The sequence below is a fragment of the Pieris napi genome, chromosome 19, assembly GCF_905475465.1.
Source record: "Pieris napi chromosome 19, ilPieNapi1.2, whole genome shotgun sequence".
In the NCBI taxonomy this organism is placed as follows: domain Eukaryota; kingdom Metazoa; phylum Arthropoda; class Insecta; order Lepidoptera; family Pieridae; genus Pieris; species Pieris napi.
The window spans coordinates 7,778,721-7,799,479 of NC_062252.1; the positions used below are offsets into that span (position 1 = coordinate 7,778,721).

Consider the following 20,759-nt stretch of genomic DNA (forward strand, 5'->3'; position numbering starts at 1 on the left):
GTCAAGTACAATAAGTGCATAACCAAATCTTATAAAAAATATAGAACCTAAATCTAAAATAATACAAAAAAACTATAAAGCTAATCTCACGGATTCATGAATGATGCAATACAAAAGAATAAGAAGTACAAGAATTACTTAGTCCAAGCGCCGGGTTTTTTTTTTTGCAAAGTACTAGAGAACGGATTTTTTTTTGGAATATGTTCAGGGGTGTCCCCTGAATGTAAATCCAAGTTGGCGCGTTTTTCAAGATGGCGGCTAAAGTCGGAAACACACTTACGTGTCGTGGCGTGTCGTGACGCGCCAGAAGCATATTGGTTTCATACATTTAATATGATTAGAAACATATTTGCATGTTGTGTCGTGTCGCAACACGTTCTGTCTAATCATATTAAAATATGCTTCTGGCGCGTCACGACACGCCATGACACGTAAGTGTGTTTCCGACTTTAAGCGCTATTAAGTCATGACGCCAACTTGGATTTACATTCAGGGGACACCCCTGAACATATTCCAAAAAAAAATCCGTTCTCTAGAACGTTGAATAACGAACCTACTATTTTGGTTGGGGCGCTTGGACTAAATTACAAAAGTCATGATTGAGCAGGATAGGATATGGTTAAGAAATGTTTATGATGAAGAGTTTTAAAAGATGTTATGGAGGTAGCCAATCGTATGAAATCGGGCAGCCTATTCCACAACTTAATGGCGGAGATCCTAAACGAATTGCCTAAGGATAAGCTGTGTGTATTTATATCTTTGTGTTTAATTTTCAACCGAAGAAGAACGCTCCATTTTGACATACTCCAATCTTGTTTATTTGTGATATAGTATCAATAGTTAATTGAGAGCAGTAGTGGCTTCAGCGTGGGACTCTCATCCTTGAGGTTATATGTTCTTGGACTTTCTGTCTATGTGAGCTTCTAACATTCGCTCGAACGGTTAAGGATCATCGACGAAGGACATCGTGAGGATATGTTACAGTCACAGGAGGCTCACCTTGCCTATTAAATTGACAATGATCATGAAACAGATACGGAAATCTGAGGCCCAGGCCTAAAAAGGTTGTAGCGCCACTGAGAGCTGTTACTTATTTTTACGGATTATCGTACATATGCGTATGCGACTATTACAAACGATTTTTAAAATGAACGGGAAACTTTCAAGTCGTTATAGTTAGATGACAGCAATTCGCGACTTGTGTTTATAGCAAAATATGCAAGACACCATCTCTAGCGTAGACAATGGACCTTTAGTTCAACGTTCACAGAAACTAGGGCATAATTTTCGACTGAATGTGATGCTTATTAAGTCACAAGAACACTTAAATAATGTGATATAACTCACTTGGGTAGCTTTGTTTAAATTAAAAAAAATCATTCGCTCATTCATATGACTAATTTCGGCTACTGACTAATTAACATTTACATTCTAAATGTTTAAGTAAATAAAAAGGTGCTAATTGTTTTTAGAAATCTTTTGAGTCATAGCCAAATCCTTTTTATCATTGTATCATGGCAATGACCAATATTAAGCCTTGACTTGATTATCGCGGAATATGCTTAAGGCGTATTAAGAATATCCATAGCCCTAAATCACCTGCATGAGCATTGAGCAGACCCCACATAGACACCTTTACGTACATACTCGCACTTGTACACAACAGCCGAATGAGGTATTACTTAAAATGCATTTAATAATTTTTTGAATTTTTCCTTATGTTTCAACCTTTTTATGTATTCGATCTCTGGTTATATCTTAATTTATGTTAGCTGTTACGAAATACATATATAAAATGGCTAGGCGCGCGACTCTTAACCATGATGTCGGATGTTCGAACATTCTAGATCTAATAAACACCAGCTTTTAGAGAAATGCTTAGTTTTAAACAGGCACGTCAGGTATGGTTAAAATCGCCGATGTTCAGAGACAGCATATAAAGCCGACAAGGAACGGATGCCCGGAAAGTGTTGTAGCGCCACTGGTTTAACCACCGTTCTCTATCTCAATCTAAATCGTGATCATTTGTTTTTAATAATAAGCTAGTAAGTGATCAGTCGTCTGTATCTGATAGGCGCTGTCTACCGACATTTCTCATGATGTTTTTCTTCACCGCGAGTGCGAAAAAGTATTAGTACACAGCCGGGCTTCGAACGTCGCAAGGATGTAAGTCGCAGACTTCACTATGCCAACACTGCTCTCAGCAACTATCATTATATATCTATACTAATATAATAAAGAGGAAAGGTTTGATTTTTTTTTTGTTTGAAATGAATAGGCTCCGAAACTACTGGACCGATTTCAAAAATTCTTTCACCGTTGGCAAGCTACACTATTCCCGAGTGATATAGACTATGTTTCATTTTCAAAAAAAATTAGGGATGCTTACTAAAACTTGAATAATCTAACCCAAGGTGTAAAAAAATAAACAAAAAACTTCCTTCAATCGTGTGCGCTGCGAAAACTATTAATGATAGAACAAAATGATGTCTCACAATTTTTCAGGACACATCACTATCTTTAAAAAATGCCCCAACAGCATGTCTCTACCTTTTATAGTTACGTCACAATAAGCGTTTAATTAAGCCTTTTATTAATATTTTTTTATTAAAATACCACCGCTAGAAAAGGCTCTTTATTCGTACCTAGGTATTGATCCTTATCAAAATAATTACCAAGATTTCACATAAGCTATAATTTAATGGCATAACCACAAAAGAAAGCATGGTCGATTGGTGTTCTCCTGCCTTTTCTCTTGAATAGTTTACTACTATGTAATATAAGAAAAACCTTAGCCACAGCAACGCTTGGCCGAGTCTACTAGACTATATATATAACAAAAATAAACAAATAGCAAATTGGTGCTTGCCTTTGTAAAGAACCAAGTCCATTGTTCAGAATCAAAAATTGATTGATCGCCTTCGAAAGATCGCACTATAGGAGATCACATCTCCTCACAGATCGTTAAACACATATGATAAACAATTCGCAAGCCGATTGAAAAAAGCTAAAGTACTCCAATCAAATCATAATCCATTATGACTTCACTCCGCCCCGCTGAACTTCCAAACTCCGGAGGTAAATATTTCAACTAAACCTCCCTTCGTAATATATTCTCCCTCATCTTTGCCTATTTTGCATGAGGAGGGAATTTAAATTGTGTAATCTAACTTTCAATTCATTCATACATTCAGCGCCATCTCTCGTTGATAAATTGAAACTTGACTTGCATTTAGTTGGGATTTAGTATTTAGCTTAAGTTGTATCTTAGCTTTAGTTGCTTGCTCTAGTTTCTTCAAATATGTTTGCATTGAATTTATGTAGGAGACATTTTATATGAAATCTTTTGCTAAACCAATTCATTGTCAAAAACTTGGTTTAGACAATTGATACCAATTCCGGGGAAATAAATACAGATAATGCAACTTTTTCTACAGCTGTGATACTTTTTGACATTCAACACCTTTTGTCTTCAGTCACCGTGTAAAAAAACCACGCACGCTGTAAAACATGCAAATTTAAATTTATGCAAAATAATTGTAAATTTATAATAATACATAACTTCAATCCGGTATAAAAGTGATTTCTTTCAATTTAATAAAACTACACAGGATATTTAATCAACACCGTAATTTAGATGATAGAACCTTTTAAATGTACTTTAAAAAAATCTTCCCATTTTTTAAACATAGAAGTATAGAATTTTAAGTAATTTATGAGACACAATGTTTAACTCGGCGTTTATCACGGAGTGTTCTGTTTTTAAAAAAGTCCGCGAAAATTTTCATAAATTTTCTCATTTCACGTCGTGCCTGCAACGCTCCATTAACATAATTAACACGTCATAAGGATTAAAAAAGATCATTATCCTACCTTTGTAAGCGTTAAAAAGTTCGTCATTTTCAAAGCCTTTTCTGTCCAAAAAAAACCGAAAACTTGGTAATTATCACGTTTCACTTAATGATACTCTTGTCATTTTCATTAAATCACGAAAATCTCTGAACCTGTTATATTTTATGTATAATAGTAATTAATATCAGATGAGAGTTTTAAAATTGTATGTAAAAATATTTTTATTCGAGGTACCTGTGTCCTCACTTCCTCACTGTATTATAATGATACTGTTTGAAAACGGACCAGCGCCTGTACTATATAACTTCCAATTGCAACAGCGCTACCGACGTTTTTGTATGCAAGTTCGATGTAGGTATTTCAATACCCGTAGCGCTTAGCGATACCTTGGGGTCGCGCTGTACGCTTATTTAGATCTGGTTGCTTTTGGTTATTACGTATCTCCGAACCAATTCAACTTAGTATCCTTCAAGAACAATGCGTACCAATTTTTAAAAGGCCGGCAACGTATTTGCGAGCCGTGTTGTAATGTCAGTGTCCATGGGCAGTGGTATCACTTAACATCAGCCTTATGTCATGTCTCGTGTAACACGTATTGATTGTTGACCAATGCCAATCGAACAATTCACATTCGTTTTATATTCTCACCTTCTAAATATTACTAGTTACATAAATATAACAGATACACTTAAGATGTCATGTGGTACATGGTGTAATGGTTGCAGCTCCTTACATATGTAAAACTTGGTGATTAAAAAGAGTAGCGGAGAGTTTTTTGCCAGTTCTTCTGTTCCATTGTTGGGAAACTGGTATTAAATGTAAATGAGAAGCATTTAATATGAATTTCTTTTTGACGTTCATATGTGTACATTGTGTTACCTATATGAATAAATGATTTTTGATAAACATAGCTAAATGTTTTCTACAGTAGTAGTAGTACAGGGAATAATTACTAGAAGATCATATAACTTGAAGCAAAGGAGAAAATTTTAATACATCTCTAAAAAGTCCCAAAAAATTCTAATCCAGACGCGCAAATATGAGTTCCCCCTCAGCCTTTTTATTTTTTTTAAACGGGTAAATTGCAATCAGCCCTAATGAAAGGACAGTTGACGCCTTCATTAAGGCCTAGAGAGATATACATATAGCAAATTGTGCTTTGTATGTGGTATGTTATACTTTACAATGAAGCTTTTGAGAAAAATATTTCGTATTCGACCGCGTTGTGGTTAGCGTTCTTCGTGACCATAATGCGGGAAAGAAAAACTTTTTGTTTGCGAAATCTACAAAAATATTTGAAAGTATAAATATGTATATATATATAGTGTGGGCAGATGACTCGTGTGATGTTAAGTGATACCGCCGCCGATTGAAACTCCGTTAGACGGCTCGGGACGTTGCGTAGACAGCCTTTGAGGAAATTTAATATTGCCTTTGCGGAAATGTATTATTCAATATATTATGAATCTGTAAAGTGATATTACAGAAATTCATTTGCTTAAAAAATATCCAAATTTAATTTAAAAACTATGAACGAATATTATTGTATAAATTATCTGATGCCATTGATGTCCTAGGTTCGATTTCTGGATAACAATTATTTCGGCTAATAAAACAGACAAAGAGATCTGTCAACACCTAGATTATTAAGTATTGAGGAACTTCATTTTCTCACACTTAAACTGTTAAATTAATTACACCAACTCGACTAAGGGTCCTTCAAGAAAAGAGCGTACCATTTCTTAAAAGGCCGGCAGCGCACTCGCGAGCTCTCTGGCATTGAGTGTCCATGGGTGGCGGTATCACTTATCATCAGGGGAGTCTCTTCCCCGTTTCACCCCTGTTCTATAAAAAAAAACATAATTACCTAAGGATCCTTTGATTCGTGTCGTTAAGTATAATATAAATATATGGTCCATAAAACAGAGCTCACTTTTAGGTTTATACACATGTTATCTATACTAATATTATAAAGAGGAAAGATTTGTATGTTTGTAACGAAATGGTTATAAAAGTACTGGACCGGTTTTAAAAATTCGTTGTAAAAAATGCCTATAAAATATCTTTGCGAAAACTACTGATGAAATAAGAAAATAGATAAAGAACATCTCAATACAAAAATGTTTAAAAATAAATATACAGCCGGGACGGGCCGCTCGTCATATATAATAAACCAAATCCATCATCCCTTTATCAATTTCATATATATAATAACGTCTTTAATGTATACGCTTAAGGTCCATTTTTGTGTGGCTATTACAGTTTTCAATTACAGCCGCCCGAGGACTAGACTGCCATCTTAAAATTATGGCTACCCAATTTTCAAGGTATGAAAGGTTTAGGTTGTCAAAACGGACGGCTTAAATTTAAAAAGCAGAACGCACATCGATATATAAAAACCAATTATCTATTTTCATTTTTTTTATCTTACCTTCCTTTATTTGTGTACCAATGGATGAAAAAAGATACTTTAAAGAACAATTTAGCGAACCATTAAAAGTTTGTAGTGTTACTTCTACATGTAGTTAAAACCGTTTACGACGACATCGTTTAGAACAACATACCGGTTATTTTGACCAAAATCAAAGGTCCCAACGATAATATGTCCCTTCGATGTCGTTATATTAGATTTTGACTATATTGACTACTTAGTGACTTAAATAAGATCTTAGAACTTTAAAAAAATCAAATATTACTCCGATAATCAAAAATCAAAAGTCAAAAATCATTTATTCATGTAGGTAACAAAATGTACAATTATGAACGTCAAAAAAAATGCATTAAATGCTTCTAATTTTACATTTACTGCCAGTTCTCAAATCAAGGGCGTAGAACGGAAGAGAAGAACTGGCAATAAACGCTCCGCCACTAATTTTAATCTCCAAGTTTTTTGTTTTACATAACGTTTGTAAGGAGCTGCAACCATTACACCATGTTCCACATGACATCTTGAGTAATAAATAATAATAAAATAAATTAAAAACAAAGATTTGTCCTCTATCACTATCACTATCTACTGAATATTAAAATTTATTATTTGACTCTGCGCTTGCTTAAAAATCCTTTAAATTTACAAAACAAATTAGTAAACTCATAAAAAAAAAATTGCACCGTTTTACCTAAATAATCTGTCTCTTTTCATCACCGCGTAAACGTGACTTGATGAAAGAGACCAAATACTTCAATTACTATAGACAATTACACAGTTCAATGTGAAATATAAATCCTTTAGCAATGTTATTTGCCCACAGACAATTGATTGGTATAGATGCTAATAAAAGGACTTTTGATAACTTTTTTTTTTTTTTTAAAGACAATTCACACCAATTGACCTAGTGGGTACTAGGCAACGGATATACATACATATTATAGATAGATAGACATATAAATACATATTTAAACACCCAAGACCTAAGCTCAACACCAAATGCTCATCACATCGATGTTCGTCTCAGCCGGGGATCGAACCCGGGACCCATGGATTCGCAGTCAGGGGTACTAACCACTAGACCAATGAGTCGTCATAACTAAGCGTACAACTCTTTCATGTTAACAAAAACCCAATATCCATGACCCATAAACATTCCTATTGTTAGGAATATTTGAAACAACTGACACAAATATTCAGGTCAACGGAAGTGAAGGTACTACACCGTTTCCTTTGATATGTTTTTATTGCGAATTAAATATCACGACATCAAATAAAACCTGTCATGTACGATATCTGTTACTTTGTTTAAGGGTTACTTATTGGTTCTATTAGTGTTCTCACTTGAATGAAAGAAGGAAAAATACATGATAAAAGTACAAATATATTTAAAAAACAAACCAAAAAAATCACTTTATAAGATGTATAAATATAAGCTTTAGCCTGGTATAAGAAACGGGCAGCCTTATTTTAATATTATACGATTTGACACACCTTTGACACATTAATAAATAAATCATTACGCACTAGTGATAGTTATTAACGAAAATGTTATTGGATTCAAAACACTAAATGATCTCGATCTTGATTGATAATTTGCTGAACATCATTCAAAAATTATGTAAAATATATTATATCAAATGATTTAGGGACAGTACTACCAACTAGCCTAGTGGCTAGTCCTAGGTTCCATCCCCGGCTGTGTACAAATGGACTTTCTTTCTAGTTAGCACTCGCTCGTACGGTGAAGGAAAACATCGTGAGAAAACCGGCTTGCCTTAGACCCAAAAAGTCGACGGTGTGTTTTAGGCTTAGGAGGTTGATCACTTGCCTATTAAATTGATAAATGATAATGAAACTGAAACAGAAATTGAAGGCCCAGCCCTGAAAAGGTTGTAGCGCCTTATTATTTATTTTTAAATGACACATGGGACAGTATAAAAGGCATTTGACAGAAATGCAAAGGCGCAATGCGTATCCAAAAGAGGTCAACAGTAATGCTTTTAGAATGTCTAAAAGTAATCTTCTGGCAGTCGGCCGAATTCGCTTTAGAAATTAGGTTGCGAATGATGGCTATTACAATTTTTTATCTGTGCAAATTGAATTGAGTTTTCCCATTCTACAGATTAAACGAATAAATAATACATACGTTTGAAAATGGATTTCTTTCAGAAAGATTTTAATCTCAACTAAAAATAGTGTAGTCATTTGTTTTTTTCATTCCAATAATACTAATAATAAAGCCCGTATTATTTCCAATCATGGCAAAAACAAATTATAATAATACAGCTTAGATTATTTTCCTTTTTATACATTCCTTTTTATTATCCTATATCCTAGCTACCTTCAGTACCGTTGATCGGAACCCCTTCACGGGTAAAGGTCTCCTCCAGCTTTTTCCAACTGACTCTATCTATGGCTCTCTTTCTCCATTCGTTTCCTGCTAACGCTTCTATTTCTTCTATTCACCTTTTTTTTGGACGACCTTTACTTCTTCCTCTTGGTCCTTTCCATACAGTTGTCTTTTTCATTCTACGCTACTAAAATAAAATATTTATTAGTCTTATTCTTATGTGAATATGAAATATTTTATTATAAAAGTAATGCGAATGAATATTTGACTACAGTCAAGTCATGTAGATGTTTCTATTATCAATAAATACATTTCCGTTAATGTAGTTTATTTGACATTGTTAATTTATAATCTGTGGCATATAATAACAATGGCAGCAGACAGAAACGCCATTGCTCCGACATATATTAAAATATGACTTGTAACGTAAATTTTTAACTAGTATCAGTTAAACACTATTACTATAAAACAAACAAAGGATTATTCAGAAAACTTTCCAAATACTTTACTAGCCGTAATAAAGAGTTACCGTTAACTCGAAAGTTTAAAGTTTTAAAGTGGTCAATATAAATTCGCATTCGGTCTCCAGTCCCGCAAGAGGGCGTGTTTATTGCTACGGTCACTTTATTACTTACGCTATTGAACTGTTAATTTTAACTTATAACTTAACTGTGACGCCTCTACTCAGCTTCTATTTAAAAAAGCATGAAAGACGTTTAAAAAAAATCAATGGTGCTACAACCTTTTTAGGTTTGGGCCTCAGATTTCTGTATCTGTTTCATTATCTAATAGGCAAGAGATCAGCCTTCTGTGCCTGACGCACGCGTTGATATTTTGGGTCTAAGGCAAGGTTTTCCTCACGATGTTTTCCTTCACCGTTTGAGCGAATGTTAAATGCACACATAGAAAGAAAGTCCATTGGTGCACAGCCGGGGCTCGAACCTACGACCTCAGAGAGAGTCGCACGCTGAAGCCACTAGGCGAACACGGCTCAGTATGAAAAGACGTATAGTCTTGGATTTTTTTTTGTGTTCACTGTTTGAACTTGCTTATACATACAATCTTTATAATTCTTCTGTAATGTTAGGGGTTCAGAAGGGTTCTTGAAATGAATACTATAGGTATATATTATATATTTATTGGTTTCATACACAACAAAATTATATATCAGCCACAACTGGCACTACAGAGTGATCTGCCAGAACTACCGAATATAGGGATGGAGCATTTAACTTAAATAAAAGGTAAGCTAAGCTATTAAGGCAAAAACAAAATATCTACTAATGGACTCAATTGTTTATGAATTTGTTGATAGTGATCAGAGTTGTTCGGACTAATACCTGCAGCTGAGTTTCATAATCAGACGTCAAGGCAGAATACAAAATATCCATATCACCTTCCTCTTCTACTGTACTGACAGTTCTACAACTGACCGTTTCTTAAGGCATTTTCTGCCCACTGAAGTATTTCCGAACCAATTCGACTTCAAGAAAAGCCTAGCGAACCCCGGCCCATATTAAGGGCGTGTGAAGGGCTGAAGTGTTTTTAGTGGGTGGGGTCTCGCTACTCCTCTGAATAACAGAGGGATTTGAGTGTAGACCCAGCCCCACAGTCCCCGCGTCAAGCTCGACATCCTTGATGCCTGCGTAAGCGCATTTTCACCTCATAAAAAAAAGAATACAAAATACCATCCGTATCGACGTCCGTCTTTCCACAACTCAGCGTTTCTTAAGGTAGTGCTTCCATGGGTTGGTATTATTTAACATCAGGTGAGCCGCCTGCCCTACAAAAAAAAAAGTTACAAATACAGGAATTACATTTCTATAAAATGAAATTATTGACGTGACGGCTTATAAGCACTATTGTGGTATAGTAGATAGATAAATGTATGCGGAGACAAACAGTCTGGTTGACAAAATACCCTGGTATGTGAGGAACAAGCCGGAATTCAAGATTTACATTTTTTTCCATCACATATAGGTAGCGGAACTTTGGCCTTAGCGAGATGTATAGCTGTCCATCCATATAAATCGGTGTTGAGATCGACTTATCAACAAATCTAACTATATAGTTCATATCATCAAACAGTTTTTTTTTTAATGGCTCTGGCACGATTTGTGCATTAGCCAGCGTCAAGTATAGGATTTTTTATAATTCGTGCTTGTCTTTAGAAATTCGACCGTGTCCTCCATGTGCGGTTTAGGCACTCGCCCGGTACCGCACAACCCTCCCAAAGGCCGAGAACAAATTTAAATTTAATGACAACTTGCCGTCGAACCGGGAATCGAACCCGGTAACCCTCACCTAGCTGCCACTTAATAAGACCGCTAGACTATGAGGCCCCCAAATCAAACAGTTTTTGTTAAGTTATTTTCGTTTTAGAAGTTCCATTCACATTTACATTCATATTAAAATAACTTTTAATGTATTTGAATTTAAAATTCAAATCGACATAATGACAATTCGCTTTAGTTTTTCTGTCTATCCGTGTGTCAATTACGGCTGTCTCACAGGACGTTAAAACTTTTAATGTATCGGAGTTGTACTGAATGTAAATCGATTGGAAATGGTACGAACTTTGACTTTATACGCTCTTTAATATTAACGTTTCAACCCGTTTAAATTCAGTAGAAATGTATTTTTTATTTCACACGTACCTTCACGACAGTAGTGTAGTATAGCGTATATGTTACACATTTCCTAGGAAATCTATACATTGTCTAAATAGCAATCGGAAATGTAAATATTTGAGATATCAATGGGTATGCGGGGATGGCGGAGCGAGGGGAGGGGTAGGTTAGGTTTAAAATTTCCTGGATACTTAATTTTCGACGCTTTAATTAATAAGATAGTATGAAGATTATTATATTTTACGATATGACTGTTACCTGAACGTTGTTGTCTCAACGAGTGCAAATAAAAATTATTATTGTCATTTTAACAACGTGTTTTATTAAAGAAAGTATTTTTTTATACATTTACTAATACGATATAGGAATTGTGCACATTTCCTAAGACACTTATGCATTAAATAAATTTCGAAACAATATTTTAAACATTTCCTAAATAGCTTCGGAATTATATAAATTTCCTAGGATTTGTATACAATTCCTAGATTTCATACATTTCCGGTAACATACAAATTGTATGGATGATATCGATATGTTTGAGCTTGGAGAAATAATCTAAGAATTAAAGCAAGTACCTTTAGCAGGCATAAGTCTCACACAAACAAGCATTTCCTTCTATTATAAATAACTTCTGCTTTATTATGTGCGCTATGTATGTAAGTTTTTGTGAGAATAATAATTGGTACAAGAAAAGTGAAATACACGATTTAATTAGACCTTCTTAATTTAAATAGATATTGAAACCTTGTATTCAAAAGACCAACGATGAGTTATGTAAATAATTGAATAAATACGCGTTGAATGAGGTTTTATTTAAGTATAGTACTCGCATAAATCACATACAGTATTGGCAGTTGATGTTCTTTTGTTTTTTGGAATTAAAACAATATTTTAATAACAATACAATAATTATTATTACCTAGCGCACACTCAAACCGCAAAGTGCTTTATTTTATGTAAATTGTTATAAATGAAAGACTAAATTAAATGGTATTTAATTTAAACTTAGTTAATTTCTTCTCTTATAACGCCTAATGGTTTCATTGTCGCTTTTTTGCTGAATCAGCGCCGTTTGGAAGTTCCCACGGCCGTGTTTTGACCTGTAATTCGTGAACTTAATTCAGCCGTACAGAGTACTCCTATACAGACATACATAGTTTAAATTCGATGTTATCTACAGGAAAAATACTATAACATTAATAACTTTAGAAAAGGCAGCAGTGCTTTTTCATGCGAAGCGAAAAACAATTATTTAATTATTCGCATCTTCACTATAGGAATGTTACATATATAATCTTTGAGGTTAATTCCCACAATATTTTAAATAAAAAAAACGTTAGTCATAGACTGTCCCTAAGTCGTTGCCCCCCGTAGAGGACCCTTCGTTTAATGACAACACTCGAGCACTATAGCTGCACGGTCATTTTTTAGGCCAAGAAGCTACTCAAATTCCTTAAAAACTCTACAGCATATGTCAATGAATAATGGAAGCAATAACTTATTCTACCGAAATTATTCGTAATTTGAAATTCGCGCCATTTTTAAAAGAACTTTTTAAATCCGCGTTCGAAAATTAATTATTCAACTGAATGTCATAGAGTCAGCCATGTAAGCATTACCATAAAAAGTTTAGTTTCCACAGACAACACATAACTAGTTCTATGCTCTATTACATAGTTCAAATTAAGAATTCCATTAATTTGCTACCGCCGAGTTACGCCAATCAAAGTTGCCGCGCTTTTACGATAGATGACCATTAGTTTTTTATGGTTTAATAAATCCTTTTACACCACATTTGAATTTGATATGTAATTATCGAATTAGTGTCGTGTTCTAGTATTAATTTACTTGAAATGGTAGGTTTTATTTTATTTTAATGGTCGTGGGAGATGATTTTGGCTAATTTGATATTTTTATTGTCAATTAGCTATTTATGGCAATACTGCTTTAACAGATATTAAATTGCAGTGTATATCTATAGGTACATATTATTTTTATGAATTTATAAGCTGGATTTAAAAAATCCTGCGACTCAATAACGATCCCTTATAATATAAATTGTTTATATTTTAATATAATTTTACTTGCGACTTAAAATATATTCCAATGTGTATAATTTATGTTAACTATACATAAACATTTAAACAAATGACAAATGTAAAAAGAATGTATCGTTCGCTCGACAGCAGCTCTTGTCCAATCTCAGACACGCGACACGATCGCACGTCCATTTGACCAATCACAATCACGCGAGACGCGCCGTTGCTTCGTTAATTCTCCCTCAATACGTAAAATCATAAATCTCTGTTTTAAACTAATCTATGCAATGCGTAGAGGCAAGAACGAGTTGGTACGAAAAATAAAGGGCATTTCATATAATGCGATTTCATTGTCGAAACCTAAACTTATGGTCATTAGACTGCCATTAGCGAAACGGAATTACGGAAAAATATTTTTACTAAGCTGTTTTTGTTAGAGGTGATTCTGAAAAATAAGTGCAGGTATATTGTCAGATAGCAGTGATAGCCTAGTGGATTCAGCGTGCGACCCCCATACCTGAGGTCGTAGGTTCGATCCCCGGCTGTGCACTAATGGACTTTCTTTTTATGTGCGCATTTAACATTTGCTCGAAAGGTGAAAGAAAACATCGTGAGGAAACCGACATGCCTTAGACCCTAAAAGTCGACAGCGTGTGACAGGCACTGGAGGCTGATCACCTACTTGCCTATTAGATTTAAAAATGATCATGAAACAGGTTCAGAAATCTGAGGCCTAGACCTAAAGAGGTTGTAGCGCCACTGGTTTATTTATTTTGTATGGGTCTGATAGATCGGAGCAAATTCTTCTAGAATTCAAAGTTAAGCAGCAGATCTGTATAATAAAATGGCTGTTACACAAATGCATCTTCCTTTAATGTTATAATCGGTAGGGAAGCCTAAATTAATAAAACAATTGTTAAATTTACGTAGTTAACACGTTTTTGAAAATAGGAAAAATCTAGCCTACTGTTCTGAACAGTTATTCATCACCGTTCCAGCCGTATTAACTCAAAATTTCATCCGCATTACCTTGGAAGTCTCCACGGTCCGCTTCTCTAGACATTTTGACAAACTAGCGAACTATGGAATCGAATTTGGGTCTCTTCTCTGGGAGATAGGACCTCCAATTGTCCAACAATCCACTCAAATGGGTGTCATTGGGCTGCGATTACTGCCCCATCTGGGCGTCCAGGATCATTTGCCCCCTATCCTATCCTATAAAAACACTATATATCGGCTTCAAATAGTTTGGAAATATAGCCAATGCTTCTAATGTAGCATTCTAAAATATTTTAAACCGAGTAGTGTTAAAACTAATAACATACAAACATACTCACTTAAAATTATAATTTAGACACATTATAAATGTTAATTTCTAAAACAGAATCGAATTAACAAATCCTATTAAATTAAAACAGGCAATTTGGAAAAACCTATATTAGTTAAAAAACGGACCACCCGCGTGTTTAACAGTCCGAAAGCATACGTCATAATCTCACTCATTAAGAGAAAATAATTTATATGGCGCAACCGGCAATGTTTATGAATTTTGGATACGAATAATTTATTTTATCTTTTATGATTATATGATTCAAGTGCCAGCCGGGGCCTAAAGTTAGGCGTCTTAGTAACGTTATTATTCAGTAACTATGTCTGTTTCGTTGGTATTTTAAGCCAAGATAAAACCACGACTTAAAGTTCCAATATGCCGGAATCAAATCCCGATGTGTGCTAAACGCATAACTGTCAAAGTATGTAATTTCAAATAATATTACCGCGCATAAATTAACTTTTTAAATTAACAAAAAGGTTGCTTTATGTCAGTTCCGATAGATATATGTATTTTGTAAATATTTTAATGTTTAATTTTGCACTTTTTGTTGTTGTTTTTTTCTATAACTAGATGTGTATATGTTATATTATATTAAAAATGATTCCTGTTCATTTGCCTCGCTAAAACGAGAATTGCTTGATCGGACTAATTATGATCTTGAAATGTTTGTAGTTCAGGGAAGTTTTAAACGGGAAGCATAAATAAATACTTAAAACGACATTTGAGTTCAAAAAATTGTCCCTAGCTGGGAAATATATGATGTCTTTTGGCCCAAGTCGACTGCGTGTTTCAGGCATAGAACCCTGATCACTTGCCTAAGTAATAATGATGAACATGGGTTGTAGTGCTACTGGGTTTTATGTGTATTTCGTCTACCAAATCTAGCTGTATTTATATGAAATATTCTAGACTCCAGAATCTAGAGAGTGTGAACGTTGAATGACAATTTAGAAGGACAAATGCCGCATCCACAATGCACTTACATCGCTCATACATATTTCATGCGGGTTATCAATCTTCCCAGTCGAGATTTATTCGAATTATTATGGTTCTTTTCATTTTTATTCAAATTTTAATAACGCTTTATTTTATGATGAATTGGGAACACCTGGTTTTTAATTGTATCGTATCGAGTGATTTGTCGTAATATTAATATTTTATTGCTATATATATTTTAATAGCATATTAAATCCTTGTCTATGGCAGTTGACAGCGCTTCGTATAAAATTGAGGCTTGTTCTTTATACTATCAACCTCATTATAAAACGTAAATTATTGTTACCATGGTTATTTATTTATTTATTTATTTATTAACACTTTGTTGCTTAATTATATAAAAAAATATAACAAAATTACAAGTAAAGGAAAGGCAACTGGCGGCCTTATCGCTTTCGAGCGATCTCTTCCAGGCAACCACTGTGAGAAAAGAAAAAAAGAAAATTACCGTTATTACATAAAAACTTCGTTACCATGGCAACACAAACGGCAGCTTAATTCCACGTTTTATATCATAGGTTTCCAATGACCGCTTAGGAGTTTTCTTACTTGTAAGTGAATGCTCAAAAGTTATTTGAAATTTCTGCTCTTTCCAAGTGATTAACTCGTTTGCATTTGACTCCAGTTTATAGCTGTAATTTAAAAGACAGAATACACAGAGAATACAAAGAAATTTGCATTCCTATCAGCATTCTGGGGCGATTTTAATCGCCTCTCATTAAGCACATAGCTCTGCGTAACCACGCAGTTTTGTAGCGGCCATTTTGAATTAATTTCATGAAAAACAAAATGGCGATACATGTCGCGCAATAAAAAATATAATATCTGGAATGAGATCGCTACTTGACGCGCGGTGAATGGTAATTGTCGTTTATTAGAATTTTGTTGAATTAATCAACGATTCATTAAATTCCCTACTTTCTATATTAAATATTTATAATAATTGTGTAAACGGCGCGCTGTTTATTTTTATTTTACATAATAATTTACGAATACATATTAAAAACACAAGATTAAAATTCGTTAACATCGAACCTAATAATTTTCCCTCCAATTTATGTTGCTAGGCAACTAGTTTCATTCTTGTCTGGTTTCCTTATATCTACAGACTTTAAATTTAATTTGTTTAAAGAAAACAATTTTTTACCGGATTGAAGTTATGTATTTACAATTCGCGAAAATAGAGGACACCTTGGGCCATTTCTGCCAAAACCCTCCATCTTTTAGTCGATACCAACTCCGGGGAAATAAATACAGATTATACAACTTTTCTACAGCTGTGATACTTTTTGACATTCAACACCTTTTGTCTTCAGTCACCGTGACCACGCACGCTGTAAAGCACGCGAAACGTCGGTTAAATTTTAAATTATGAAAAATAATTATAAATACATAACTTCAATCTGGTAAAAAATTGTTTTCTTTAAATGTGTAAAAGTTATTTCAATAAAAGACAATACTTTAATTTGTTTTATCTGTCGCAATATTAAAAGTTTAATATTATAACAATTTGTGAAAAATGAATTGAATATGAAGTAAAGAATAATCCGTCTGTCGTACGGGTCATATCTAGATACATTAACATTGCCTTTTTCCTATTAATGATTTTATTTGTTTCTTTTAATTTCCTTTGTAATTACGCTAGTACCGTGACGTAAATACAAGAGCCAATTGACCTCAAATTGGATTGAAAACAGAATGCATTTACAAATTGAATTCGGTAGCATACAGTCTTGTGTCACTTAAATATTAAGCAAGCGCCGGCGACTGACAGTGATTGCTTTTAAAATTTATACAAAAACTATCTTTAGTTGCCGTCTTAAACTGGATATTTTAAATCTAATATCATAGGTTAGGTTTTTTATGTAAGAGGGGGCAAACGGGTAGGAGGCTCATCTCATCAGGGCTCGCTAGTTGCCGACCTTTTAAGAATTGGTACGGTCTTTTCTTGATTTACTAAGTGGAATTCGTTTTGAAATACTTCAGTGGGCAGCTGGTTCCACATAGTGGTGGTGCGGTATAAACTGTTGTGGAACGACGGATGTCTGAACAACTCTGAACACTCTTCGTGGTAAATTATAGTTGGGTTTTAGTAATACTGTATATTTTATTGTTATGTTAGGTTTTTAATAAACAAAATATATGATATTTAATGTAGTTTAAATGTATAATTGTCATCTTAATGGGGCCAGAGCATCATGGTCTGTCTCGATTATTGGTCTATTAACAAAAAATATGTCATTCGAAATTCAAATATAAGCGGTGTTACAAGAAAAATTGTCTATGAATCCAAGGTCTATACAGTAACTCTTGTCTATGACGTTAATAATATTGAAGCATAGAATTTGTCTTTTGTTCTCTATAGCCAATCTATCCGATATTTCAATATTATCTGAAGATCTACCTATCTTGACGTGACGTCATCAGCGAATAATAAGTTTTATTATAACAAATATATGTCTATTACAAAAACCTATTATTACCACCAACCGTATCATAGAAGCCTCTAGAAATACTCTCGGCTTTTATAAAAGCGACTGACAGGTCTGAATATATAATTAAGTTAGTGGGAATCGACATATGCCATATAATGAAGCTGTCAAAGATTCTATTCCATTTGATACATTTATTGGTTTTACGGATTTTAACGTATAATTTGTTAGAACGATACTTAGTTTTAAAAATTCATACAAACTTACTGTTTTATCGTCTCTTTCTGACACATTGTATTAACATCGTGATGAAAAGAGACAAAATAAATCTTTATTGAAATTTAATATTTAATTTAGCGCCATAATACTATGTAGGAGTTCTTCGTGTGTTTAGTAGTTTTTCTTAATTTAATAAAGTGTTCTGCATCAGGATTTCGGATTTATAGGTCATATGTTTAAAAAAAAATCAGTGGCGCTACAACCTCTTTAATGTGGAGAATAATATCAATGCTCTCGTTAAACGTACATTAATCAATAAATCTTTTTATAAATTTGACGAATATTTAAATGATGCTAATCTTTGGGTTTGATTTGCTTCAGTTTAAACAATTTGTATAAATCAAGACTTAGCAATTAAAAAAAGTGGTGGACAGTTTCTTGCCAGTTCTTCTTGCCCTCTCTACGCCCTTGACTTGCGAACTGGTAATAAATGGAAATTTAGAATTAAGTTAGCTTCTTTTCTGACGTTCATAAGTGTACTTGTTTACCTATATGAAGAGTTTGAGTTTGTCAATTGGCACTTCATTGCATAGCTCCTATAGCTGATAAGAAATTATCTCGGGCTAGAATATACCAAGAATTACACGAAGGCAGTGGTTTATGAACGAGACGACCTAAAGTTCTTGTGTAGCCAAAGTGAATTAGACACCACACAGCACTATGTTGAAATTAATACAATTTTCTTTGCCAAGAAGTAGCTCAGAGTTTTATGCCCTTGATTTTGTTTGTATCTTCATAAGAGTACAAAATAAAAGATTATTTAACATGTATTTTCAGGTAATAATATAATATATTTCGTAATTCAAAGTGCGTGTTGAAACCAATCCATAATTGCCGCACTAAAAATGCTCCTAAGAAACGTAAATCTTACACATTCAAGATTCCGCCCACTTTCACAGTCGTAAATCACACCCGAGGCAATCCAACTTAGAATAACCAACTGTATATGTTCGTACATACATGCCTTAGAACTTTTCGAACTGGTACAAAGACTTATTACAATTGAAGGACGATACGATATTGAAATTGGACCCTTATCTCAAAAATTCGAAATAAAATCATCGCGTTCGATAGTAACGTAAAGTATTGGTACAGTTTTTAATTCAAAATACTTTTAAAATCTGTTTTAATTGGTAAGAACTCTGGCTTCAGTCTGAGGTCGTAGGTTCGATCCCTGGCCGTGCACCAATGGACATTCTTTCTTTGTACGCATTTAACATTCGCTCGAACGGTGAAGGAAAACATCGCATCGGCTTGCATTTGACCCAAAAAATCGACGGTTGTGGGCTGCAGGCTGTTCACCTACACACTAGGCAAATTATCATAAAACAGATACAGAAATACAAAGGCACAGATCTGAAAAGGTTGTAGCGCCACTGATTTATTCATTTATTTTTTAAGAAGTATTTTATTGTCTGCCTGACGGCGTCAAGTGCTTGAGTATTTTTTCATGTTTTGTGAAATTCATATTAGCCTATGAGGGCAATGTAGCTTTACTCAGAAATAATTTTAAACATAAGACATACTAATTATTAATCTGCACATATACTCGATTGTATATAGACGAAATCACTCAACGTATAACTATTAAAAAAGCAATTAAAGTTGAAGAAGCCTCTATCCAATTAGTGACATGAGTAACTTTGTCGTGCCCTCACGAACCAGACATTGTTTATTAATTATTCTCACTCGGAATGGCTGGAAGTCCTTGTTTGGACTTCTAAGTTTTGTAAGATATATATTTAACTTGACCTCTGCTATTGCCGGTTCATATGGATATAGCTGTTCGTGAATGTCAATGTGAGCTGATACACATTTAAGTAGCATAAACAGAAGGAAGAAGACAACACAGTAGGACTGAGAAGTAGGGTGAACAAGAAGACCTGCAGAAAATATTTTAATAGAATAATCATTTATATATTAACGGTTTAAACTGATTTGACTTTGGCGTTATAACGTAGAGATGCGGGACCTCTCTGCATCTTCTACTGCATTTACCATGGAGAGTGTTCAGAGGAGTTGTTCGGACTAATACCTGCAGAGTTTCATCATTGGAAGTCAAGGCAAAATATAAATTACCACAACTGAGTGTTTCTTTAGGCAATTTTGGCCGCGCACCACCACTATGTGGAACCAACTGCCCATTGAAGTATTTCCGAACTAATTCAAGATATGATTAATTCCTTAAAAGGCCGGGAACGCACTCGTGAGCCTCCTGCCCGTTTGTCTCCTGTTACATAAAAAAAACGGCCAATGACAGCTGACAATAACGTCATTATAATTTTTTTGGATTAAGTCTGAAAATCTAATATTTTTCAAGTTACATGAGCTCTAACCAACATTTCCACCGTAAACTATCCTCAATGGATAATGATATCGTAACTCAAAGATCCCTTAGGGATATCTCAGACCTTGAG

The 20,759-nt window shown here is 34.2% G+C and overlaps 1 protein-coding gene across 3 annotated transcripts in view; it reads left to right on the top strand.

Moving 5' to 3' along the window:
- The window catches only part of LOC125059313 (latrophilin Cirl), a 305,022-nt gene that overhangs the window by 177,553 nt on the left and 106,710 nt on the right, over positions 1–20,759 (top strand). The window lies entirely within an intron of this gene.